Below are 11,915 nucleotides of genomic sequence, written 5' to 3'. Positions count from 1 at the left end.
TGAATCACCGACTATTTCCTCCTCCGGGAGAAAGTGCCCGCTGCTGTGCTGACAGAGTCGGGAGGAGCCTGACGCGTTGGTCACAGAGCGGGGGTCGGAGCCTGACGCTATTGTGACGACAGAGTGGTAGTGAGGTCTGTTCAACATCGTGATGGGGGCGAGGGGGCAGACACAATGCCCAGGGTGACAGATGAGTGCGGCCGAGCTCTGTGTCGATAGCGAGTGTGGCGCTTTTGACACCGGAGTGGGGGCAGGGCCTGTTTCCATGGTGCCAGAGATTGAGGTCAGAGCCGGCTCTCAGCTTTACGGGGTATCAGATCCTCTTCCCAGAGTGCGAGTGGAGTAGGGACAGACCCTGCTTGCAGAGTGCGGGGAAAATGGGAGCGGGACCTGCTGCTGTGGGGACGGGCAGGGGGCGGACCCTGTCCCCAGGGTGCGGGGGAGTAGGGGTGGGGCCTGTTACCAGGGTGCCGGGGGAGTGGGGGCAGGCCTGTTCCCTTGGTACCCGGGAGTGAAGTGGAGCCGATTCCCAGGGTGACCAGGAGTGTCGACCGAGTCTGTTCCCATGGTGATACGGCATGGGTGCGGGGCTTGTTCCCTGTGTGACAGTTCCTGTTCCCAGGGTGACGGGGAAGTTGCAAGGCAGAATTTTCCATCATAATTTATAATCCCTTTATAATACCTGGAGTCCTTTGTGCGCCTATATAGCCATTTATAATCATTTCTAAACTTTTACACATCGTCATAACCCATCTCTAATACTTTTAAGTATTTATAAACCTAGCTAACGGAATATAAAACATTGCAATCCTTTCTGTTCGTGCATAACACTTGATAATGCTTTGGAACAGTTTATAATCCTTAAGAACATTTGTTAACCTTTTGTTACCCTTTATCAGCCTTTACTCTTTTACATCTCCTACATTCGCTGCCGTGGGAAGGTAACACTGACAATGAACACCGTGGTTTGCTCCCATCTTAAAATGACCACAGTGCATTTCAATTAAAATGGTCGCACTGCATGTCGGAGTCATATCACGTATAAAGGCCACAGTGCACATCATTTAACATAGCAATAACGGACAACGTGGTAATGTCACTGGACTGGTAGCCGAGAGGACCAGGCTAATGCTCTGGGGCCGTGGGTTCGAATCCCAGCACGGCAGATGGTGAAATTTGAATTCGATTAATAAACCTGGAATTAAAAAAAAAATAGTCTAGTGTGACAATGAAATCATTGTCGATTGTTGTAAAAATATCTGTTTCGCAAATGGCCTTCAGGGAAGGAACTCTCTCGTCCTTACCTCGTCTGGCCTACATCTAACTCCAGTACCATAGCAATGTCGTTGACTCTTAAAGTGCCCTCTGAAATTGCCACTCACTTGAAGGGCAATTAGGGATGGGCAATAAATGCTGGCCTAGTCATCGACACTCAGATCCCATGAACAAATAAAAATAAAACACTCAAAATGCTCGCACTGCTGATCATTCTAAATGGCCACGGTGCATATTTCTTAAAACTGCCACACTACTTAGCACTCAGAGTAACCGCAATACATGTCCCTTTAAATGGCCACAATGCATATCACTAAATATGGCCACAGTATATTTCACTTAACATGTTTGCACTGCATGTCACTTAAAATGGTCATACACACATCAGTTAAATGGGCCACAGTGCACATCATTTAAAATGGCACTAACAAATATCATTTTAAATGGTCGCACCCCACAGCACTTAAAATAGTTGCACGACATGTCACTTTAAATGTCCATACTAGATATCATTAAAAATGGGCATAGTGCATGTCACTTAAAATGGTTGCACTTCATAGCACTTTAAACGGCCGCAGTGCCTGTCATTTAAAATTGCTGCACTGCATATAACTTAAAATGGGCAGACTGCATATCATGTAAAATGGTCGCACTGCACCTCACTTAAAGTTGTCACATTTTAGCACTTAAAATAGTCACAGTGCATGTCACTTAAAAGGGTCGCAGTGCAAATTGTTTTAAATGGCAGTAACACATAGCACCTAAAATGGTCTCACCGTTTCTCACTTGAAATAGTCACACTGAATATCACTTTAGCTGGCCACAATGCATGTCACTTTGAATGGCGGCACATATGCCACTTCAGTCTGCCACAGCGCACATCAATTTAAACGGCAATAACAAATATCATTAGAAATAGCCACAATGCATGTCACTTAAATTGGCCACATGGCATATCATATTTGTATTTGTTTGCGGGATATGGGCGTCACTGGCTAGGCCAGCATTTATTGCCCATCTCCAATTGCCCATGAGAATCTCTTGGTGAGCCTTCGTCTTGAACCATTGCAGTCCTTGGGGCGCAGGTACACCAACAGTGCTGTGACGAAAGGATTTCCAGGATTTCAACAAAGCGACAGTGAAGCAATGGCGATATAGTTCCAAGGCAGGATGGTGTGTGGCTTGGAGGAGAACATCGGCAAATAGGAACAAAAGTAGGTAATTCAGCCCAACGAGCCTGCTCCGGCATTCAATGTGATGACAAAATGATCATCCACTTCAATACATTTTCCCACATTATCCCCCTTATCTCTTTATGTCGTTTGTATTTATAAATCTGTCAAAATCTGCTTTCGACATACTCAATGACTGAGCTTCCAAAACCCTCTGGGGTACAGAATTACAAAGATTCACAACCCTCTGAGATAAAAAATGCTCCCCATCTCTGTCTGAAGTGGCTTTCCCCTTGTGTTGAGATAGTGTCCCCAGGTTCTAGACTCCCTAAAAGGGTAACATCTGAGCTGCATCCAACCTTTCTATCTCTAAGTATGTTGCAGGTGTCAATGAGATCACCTTTCATTCTTCGAAACTCGAGAGAATACAGGCCAAGTTTCCCCAATCACTCTTCATTTGACGGTCCTTCCCATCCCAGAGACAAGTCTGGTGACTCTTCGTTGCACTCCCTCTATAGCAACAATATCTTTCAGAGTGTAATGGGACCACAACTGCACACAGTACTCCAAGTGAGTCCAACCAAGGTCCTATACATTTGAAGCAAGACATCACTACACCTGTACTTAAATCCTCTTGTGATAAAGGCTAAGATACCATTCGCCTTCATAATTGCTTTCTGCACCTGCATGTTAGCTTTCAGTGACTTATTGACAAGGACACCCAGGTTTCTTTTTACATCAACACTTTCTAACCTCTTCCCATTTAAGAATTACTATGTAAATCAAATTCTCCTACAAAATGGATAAGCTTACATTTTTCCACATTACATTCCATCTGCCACGTTCCTGTCCACTTACTAAGTCTGTCTAAATCCCCTTGAAGCTGCTTTGCATCTTCCTTACAACACACATTCCCACCTTGTTTTGTGTCATCCGCGACCTTGGAAATACTACATTTGGTCCTCACATCCGAATCATTGATATATATTCTGAACGGTTGGGGCCCAAGCACTGATCCCTGTCGTACCCAACTAGTCACAGCCTGCCAACGTGAGAATGGCCCGTTTATTCCTACTCTCTGCTTTCTGCCTGCTAACCAATACGTAATCCATGCTAGTATATTACCTCCTGTCCCATGTACTTTAATTTTGCTAACCAGTCTCCTGTGGGGTATTTATGAAAATCCTTCTGAAAATCAAAGTGCACTACATCTACCGACTCCCCTTTGTCAATGCTGTTCGTAACATCGTCCTCAAACTCGAATAGGTTCAGCAAACATGATTTCCCATTCATACATCCATGCTGACTTTGCCAATCGGATCATTATTATCCAAGCGTCCATTTCTCACATCCTTTAGAATAGACTGTAGCATTTTCTCTCCGACTGATATAAGATGAGCAGGTCTGTAATTCATTGTTTACTCTCTCCCTCACTTCTTAAATAGTGGGGTGGCATTTGAGATCTTCCAGCTGCTGTAACCGTTCCAGAATCTACAGAAATTTGGAAGATGATTGCCAATTCATCCATTATCTTCATTGCTACCTCTTTCAACACTCTTGGATATTGAATATCAGGTCCTGGGGACTTATTAACATGCAGCCCCATCAATTTATCCATTACAAGCTGCTTGCTAATACTACTTTCCTTCAATTCTTCATTCTCCGTAATCCCATGGATCGTTAATTCTTGGCGATTTCTTGCATCTTCCTCAGTGAAGACCGACACAAAGTAATCACTCAGCTTCCCTGTCATTTCTCTAATCCCACTGCAAATTCTCCTGACTCTGCCTGTAATTAACCCACCTTTGTCTTAGCCAAGCATTTCCTATTTACATAACTGTAGACGCTTTTACAGTTCATATTGTTCAGTTTTTTTGTTTGCAAGCTTACATTCATTTTCGATTCTCACTTTCTTTATCAGTTTGTTTGACCTCCAGTGCTGCATTCTAAAATCCTCCCAATCCTCGAGGTTTAACACTTTTTCTGGCAACCTTACAGGCTTTTTCATTTAATCTTATGCAATCTTTAACTTCCATTGTTATCCATGGTTGAATGCCTTTACTTTTGTGTTTTATTTGCAATAAAACAATTAATTTATAGTTTCTGTAAACTAAGTAATATTCCTTTAATGTCGATCCACTGCCTACGTACTGTCATACCTTGCAATGTATTTTCCCAATCAACCTCAGCTAATTTACCTCTCATACCTTTAGAGTTTCCTTCATTCAAATGTAACACCCTGGCTTCAGATTGAACTTCCTCACTTTCAATAATAATCTAACATTCTATCATATTATAGTCCCTCATCCCGAAAAGTTATTTTTCAACCATCTCTCTGGCACTGATTAAAGTGATCTCAGACACCTGCAGTGTACGATCACACTGTGGGTTTTGATAGTTTTTTTTCCTTATGATCTTTTTTATGGTCTCCTTTAATGTTATGGCGAAATTGCAAACTGCCACCACTAACCTGCCTCAAATCATATCAAATTGAATTATTCCTGGTATTCTGCACGTGAAAGAGAATCGAATGCACTGAATAATCAAAAGTGAGTTTTGAGATAACAATTGTTACATTGATCAGAAATGAAGCAACATATGGGAGGTGAGGTCATACCTGACCAATCCAATGATTGCTTAAACTAACCAAGGAAGAGACAAGGTAATGTTTAAACATGACCAAATATGGTATGACAGTGACTTGAAAAGATAGATAAAACCACAACGTTGGAAGACACTGTGATCACAATTTGAAGAGACACAGAAGAAGCAAAAACAAAAGGCCATTGTAGACATTGCCTGCACTACAGCAACTCGGGAAGCAATAACCCAAAATTATTGTTCAGCTCCACCTTTGTTAAGTATTGAATTACTACTTAATAAAACTCACTTGATTCAGTGTGTTTGTTGTCCTACCAGTGTTTGGGTTATGATCCAATCTATAAACATCCATATAAATTGGCAGCCAGATGGGGCAACGAGTGGAACAGAACAGACCTCAAGTTGTGATTTGTGTGAGACTTTGGGTCCAACTGCCTGATCGAGCTTCGGATCTGTGTGCATGCAAACCAGTGAAGAGGGGTGTCGGGCTTTGATCTTATAGCCAGTGGTTTACATATTGGAGGCTTAATATTGTTGCTGTAAGGAGTTAGAAATAAGGAAATAAAAAATACAGTACTTTGGTTGTTTCACGAGAAAATGGATATGAGTCGGACTACGAGAAAGTACACGTGCTCCTCTCAAAACGTTTGGCTCACATGGACGCAGATGGCTGGGTCCCGTTTGAGGAAGTTCTCGCATATTTTTTTTCAGAAATGCGCCAATCAGAAGAAATTGATAGCCAATAATTTACTTATTTAGCTATCAATATGCTGAGTTATGCTGCTGTCCTTTCTGTGCAGAGGCAACATGAAATTGGAAATGATTATAACAATTGAGGAGGAGGTGGTTTAATTGTATTGTCATTGGAATTAACAGTCTAGAGATCCAGTGTATTTCTCTGGGGACGTGGGTTCGACTCCAAGCATAGCCGAAGATGAAACATGATTTAAATTAATAAATCCGGAATTCAAATCTAGTCTAATGCTGGCCGTGAAACCATTGCCCATTGTTGCAACAACCCGTATGGTTCACTAATATACTTTAAGGAAGGAAGTCTGCTGTCCTTACCTGGTCTTGTCTACATGTGATTCCAGACTCACAACAACGTAGCTGATTCTTACATACCCTCTGAAATAGCCAGGCAAGCCACTCCGTTGTATCTAACCACGACGAATTCAATCCAAAAATAATGAAACCAGACAGACTATCCAGCATCAACCGAGACACTGGAAACGACGATGACAAACCCAGCCCTGCCGACACTGCAATGTCCACCTTACGAACATCAGGGGCTTGTGCCAAAGTTGGAAGAGCTATCCTACAGACGAGTCAAGCAACAGCCTGATATAGTCATATCCTTGGAATCCTACCTTATAGACAATGTCCCAGACACTGCCATCACCATCCCTGGGTTTGTCCTGTCCCACTGGAAGTACAGACCAGCAGAGCTGGCTGTACAGTGGTATACAGTTGGGAGGGATTGTCGTGGGAGTGCTCAACATCGAATCTGGACCCCATGAAGTCTCATGGAATCAGGTCAAATATGGGCAAGGAAACGTCCTGCTGAATACTACCTATTGTCTTCCTTCAACTGATGAGTCAATACTCCTCTGTGTGAAATACCACTTGGAGGAAGCACGAAGGGTATCTGGGGCACATAATGTACCCTGGGTGGGGGAGTTCAATGTCCATCGATAAGAGTGGCTCGGTAGCAATACTACTGGCCGAGTCCGAAAGGGCATAGCTGCAAGACAGGGTGTGCGACAGGTGGTGAGGGAACAAAAACATGGAAAAAACAAACTTGATCTTGTTCTCTGCAATCTACCTGCCGCAGATGCATTTGTCGATGACAGTTTTGGTAGGAGTGACCACCGCACAGTCGTTGTGGAGACCAAGTGCCGCCTTCACATTGAGGATACCCACCATCGTGGTATGTGGCACCACCACCGTAGTAAATTGGATAGATTTTGAACAGATATAGCAATGCAAATCTGGGCGTCCATGAGGCGCCATGGCATGGCAGAATTCTACTCAATCACAATCTATAACCTCATGGACCGGCATATACCCTACTCTACCACTCCCATCAATCCGGGGGACAAAAAAAAACTCTGGTTCAATGAACAGTGCAGAAGGGCATGCTAGGAGCAGCACCAGCCATACCTGAAAATGAAGTGCCAAACTGGTGAAGGTACAACTGAGGACTACACGCATGTCAAACTGCATGCGCAGCATGCGATAGACAGAGCTAAGCAATCCCTTAACTAACGGATCAGATCTAAGCACTGCAATCCTGTTACATCCAGCCAATAATGGTGGTGGACAATTAAACAACTGACTAGAAGAGGTGGCTCCATAAATATCACCGTCCTCAATGATGGGAAGCCCAGCACATGAGTGCAAAAGATACGGCTGAAGTATTTGCAACAATCTTCAGCCAGACGTGCCAAGTTGTTGATTCATCTCGGCCTCCTCTTGAAGCCCCCAGGATCACAGATGCCAGACTTCAGCCAATTCGATTCACTCCATGTGATATCAAGAAACGACTGAGGGCACTGGATACGACAAAGATTATGGGCCCTGAAAACATTCCGACAATATTACTGAAGACCTGTGCTCCAGAACTTGCCACAGCCCTAGCCAAGCTGATCCAGGGTAGCTACAACATTCGTATCCACCCGGCACTGCGTACAATTGCCCAGGTATGCTCTGTACACATAATGCAGGACAAGTCAAACCCGCCCAAGTCCGCCCCATCAGTCTACTCTCAATCATCAGTAAAGTGATGGAAGGTGTTATCGACAGTGCTATCAAGTGGCACTTGCTTAGCAACAACCTGCTCAATGACGCTCAGTTTGGGTTCTGCCAGGGCCACTCAACTCCTGAACTGCCTTGGTTCAAACATGGACATAACAGCTGAGCTCAAGAGATGAGGTGGGAGAGAATGTCGTTGGCATCAAGGCAGCATTTGACTGAATATGGCATCAAGGAGGCCGAGTAAAACTGAAGTGAATGGGAATCAAGAGGATAAGCTCCGCTGGTTGGAGTCATACTTAGTGCAAAGGAAGATGGTTGATGTTCTTGGAGGCCAGTGATCTGAGCTCCAGGACATCACTGCAGGAGTTTCTCAGGGTAGTGTCATGCGAAGATACGGACATACGAATACGGAGCAGGCGCAGACCACTTGACCTATCGATCCTGCACCGCCACTCCATATGTTCATGGCTGAACTGATCACTCCACATTTCCACCCACCCCCCGGTAACCTTCCACCTCCTTGCTTATCACAAATCTATCTACCTCGGCCTTCAAAATGTTCAAAGAGCCTGCTATCCACTGCCTTTTGAGAAAGAGAATTCCAGATTCACTACCTCTGAGAGAATGAAATTCTCTTCATCTGACTTAACTAGGAGAAACCATATTTTTAAACAGTGACCCTAGTTCCAGATTCTCCCGCAAGGGAAAACATCCACCCTGTAAAGACCCCTCAGGATCTTATATGTTTCAATCAAGCGGCTTCTTACTCCTCTAAATTCCAACGGATGAAAGCCTAGCCTGTCCAATCTACCCTCATAAGACAGCCCACCAATTCCAGTTAATAGTCTAGTAAACCTTCTCTGTACTGCCTCCAAAGCATTTACACCCTTCCATCAATAAGGAGACCAGTACTGTAGACACTCCTCCAGATCTGATCTCACCACTGGCCTGTAGGTGAAGTATAACCTCCCTACGTTTGTATTTAATTCCCCTCGTTTTAAACAATAACATTCTATTGGCATTCCTAATTGCATGCTGGACCTGCATACTAACATTTTGGGATTCATGCACTCGGACGCCCAGATCCCTCTGCGTCTCAGAGCTCTGCAAACTCTCGCCATTTAGATAATATGCTTCTTTATTATTCTTCCTGGCAAAGTGGGCAATTTTCCACTTCCCCACAATATACTCCATTTCGCAGGACTTTTCCTACTTACTTAACCCTTCTATATCCCTTTTCAGCCTTCTTATGTCCACGCCACAAGTTACTTTCCTACCTGTTTTGTGCCGTCAACAAATTTAGCAACCCTACCCTCGGTCCCTTCATTTAAGTCACTTATATAAACTGTAAAAGGTTGAGGCCACAGCTCAGATCGCTGTGGCACAACACACTCCTGGGCGGGAGGTTTGCGAGAGCTCTTCGGGAGGGTTTAAACTAGTTTGGCAGGGGGATGGGAACCGGAGCTACGGATGAGTGGATGGGGGAGCTGTTGAACAGGCAGATACCGAGTGCAGAAAGTCTGTGAGGAAGGTTAGACAATTGACACGACAAAGTTGCAGCCAGTATGACGGGTTAAAATCTGTCTATTTTAACGCAAGAAGTGTCAGGAATAAGGGTGAAGAACTTGGAGCATGGATCAGTATTTGGAGCCACGATGTTGTGGCCATTACGGAGACGTGGATATCACAGTGGCAGGAATGGATGTTGGATGTTCCGGGATTTATATGTTTCAAAAGGAATAGGGAGGGAGGTAAAAGAGGTGGGGGAGTGGCATTGCTAATCAGGGATAGTATCACAGCTGCAGAAAGGGAGGTATTCGAGGAGGTTTTGTCGACTGAGTCATTACGGGTGCAAGTCAGAAACAGGAAAGGAGCAGTCACTTTGTTGGGAGTTTTCTCTCGACCCCCCAGGAGCAACAGAGACACGGAGGAACAGATTGGGAGGCAGATTTTGGAAAGGTGCAGAAGTAACAGGGTTGTTGTCATGGGTGACTTCAACGTCCCTAATATTGATTGGAACCTCCTTAGTGCCAATAGTTTGGATGGAGCAGTTTTTGTCAGGTGTGTCCAGGAAGGTTTCCTGACTCAATATGCAGATAGGCCGACTAGAGGGAAGGCTATGTTAGACTTGGTTCTTGTCAACGAACCAGGCCAGGTGGCAGATCTCTCGGTGGGAGAGCATTTCGGTGATAGTAATCACAACTCCCTGTGCTTTACTATAGTCATCGAGAGGGACAGGAGCAGATGGGAAGGGAAAATATTTAATTGGGGGAGGGGGAATTACAATGCCATTAGGCAGGAACTGGGAGCATAAAATGGGAACAGATGATCTCAGGGAAATACAGGACAGAAATGTGGAGGTTGTTCAGGGAGCACTTGCTGCGACTGCTGGATAGGTTTGGCCCGATGAGGCAAGGAAGGGATGGTAGGGTGTAGAAAGCTTGGATGACAAGAGATGTGGAACAGCTAGTCAAGAGGAAGAAGGAAGCTTACTTAAGCTTGAGGAAGCAAGGATCAGACAGGGCTCCAGAAGGTTACAAGGTAGCCAGGAAGGAACTGAAGAATGGACTTAGGAGTGCGAGAAGGGGAAATGATAAAGTCTTGGTGGGTAGGATTAAGGAAAATCCCAAGGCGTTCTACACTTATTTGAGGAACAAGAGAATGGCCAGAGTGAGGGTAGGGCTGATCAGGGATAGTGGATGGAACTTGTGCCTGGAGTCGGAGGAGGTAGGGGAGGTCCTAAATGAATACTTTGCTTCAGTATTCACTAGTTGGAGGTACCTGGTCGTTTGTGAGGACAGCGTGTAACAGGCTGATATGCTCGAACAGGTTGAGGTTGAGAGGGAGGATGTGCTGGAAATTTTGAATGATATGAGGACAGATAAGTCCCCGAGGCCAGACGGGATATATCCAAGGACATTACGGGAAGCGAGGGAAGAGATTGCTGCGCCTTTGGCGATGATCGTTGCGTCCTCACTGTCCACTCAAGTATTACCGGATGAGTGGAGGGTGGCAAATGTTGTTCCCTTGTTCAAGAAAGGGAATAGGGATAACCCTGGGAATTATAGACCAGTCAGTCTTATGTCGGTAGTGGGCAAATTATTGGAGAGGATTCTGAGAGACAGGATTTATGATTATTTGGTAAAGCATGGTTTGATTGTAGACAGTCAGCATGGCTTTGTGAGGGGCAGGTCATGCCTCACAAGCCTTATAGAATTCATTGCAGATGTGACAAAACACATTGATGAAGGAGGAGCAGTGGATGTGATGTATATGTATTTTAGGAAGGCGTTTGATAAGGTTCCCCATGGTAGGCTCATTTTGAAAGTGAGGAGGCATGGGATACAGGATACAGGGAAAGTTGGTTGTCTGGATACAGAATTGGCTTGCCAATAGAAGACAGAGGGTGTTAGTAGATGGAAAGTATTCAGCATGGAGCTCGGTGCCCAGTGGTGTTCCGCAGAGATCTGTTCTGGGACCTCTGCTCTTGGTGATTTTTAAAAATGATTGGATGAGGAAGTGGAAGGCTGGGTTAGCAAGTTTGCCGATGACACGAATGTTGCTGGAGTTGTGGATAGTGTGGAAGGCAGTTGTAGGTTGCAACGGGTCATTGGCAGGATGCAGAGCTGGGCTGAGAAGTGGCAGATGGAGTTCAACCTGGAAAAGTGTGAAGTGATTCAGTTTGGAAGGTCGAATTTGAAAGCAGAATACAGGCTTAAAGACAGGATTCTTGGTAGTGTGGAGGAACAGAGGGATCTTGGGGTCCATGTCCATAGATCGCTCAAAGTTGCCACCCAAGTTGATAGGGTTGTTAAGAAGGCGTATGGTGTGTTGGCTTTCATTAACTGGGGGATTGACTTTCAGAGCCGTGAGGTTAAGCTGCATCTCTATAAGGCCCTGGTTCGACCACATTTTGAATATTGTGTTCAGTTCTGGTCGCCTCATTATAGGAAGGATGTGGAAGCTTTCGAGAGGGTGCAGAGGAGATTTACCAGGATGCTGCCTGGACTGGAGGGCATGTCTTACGAAGAAAGATTGAGGGAGCTAGGGCTTTTCTCATTGGAGCGAAGAAGGATGAGAGATGACTTGATCGAGGGGTACAAGATGATG

Source organism: Heterodontus francisci, unplaced genomic scaffold, assembly GCF_036365525.1.
Source record: "Heterodontus francisci isolate sHetFra1 unplaced genomic scaffold, sHetFra1.hap1 HAP1_SCAFFOLD_92, whole genome shotgun sequence".
NCBI classification, from domain to species: domain Eukaryota; kingdom Metazoa; phylum Chordata; class Chondrichthyes; order Heterodontiformes; family Heterodontidae; genus Heterodontus; species Heterodontus francisci.
The sequence above is the reverse complement of the archived record's forward strand: the minus strand, read 5'-3'. Positions refer to the sequence as shown.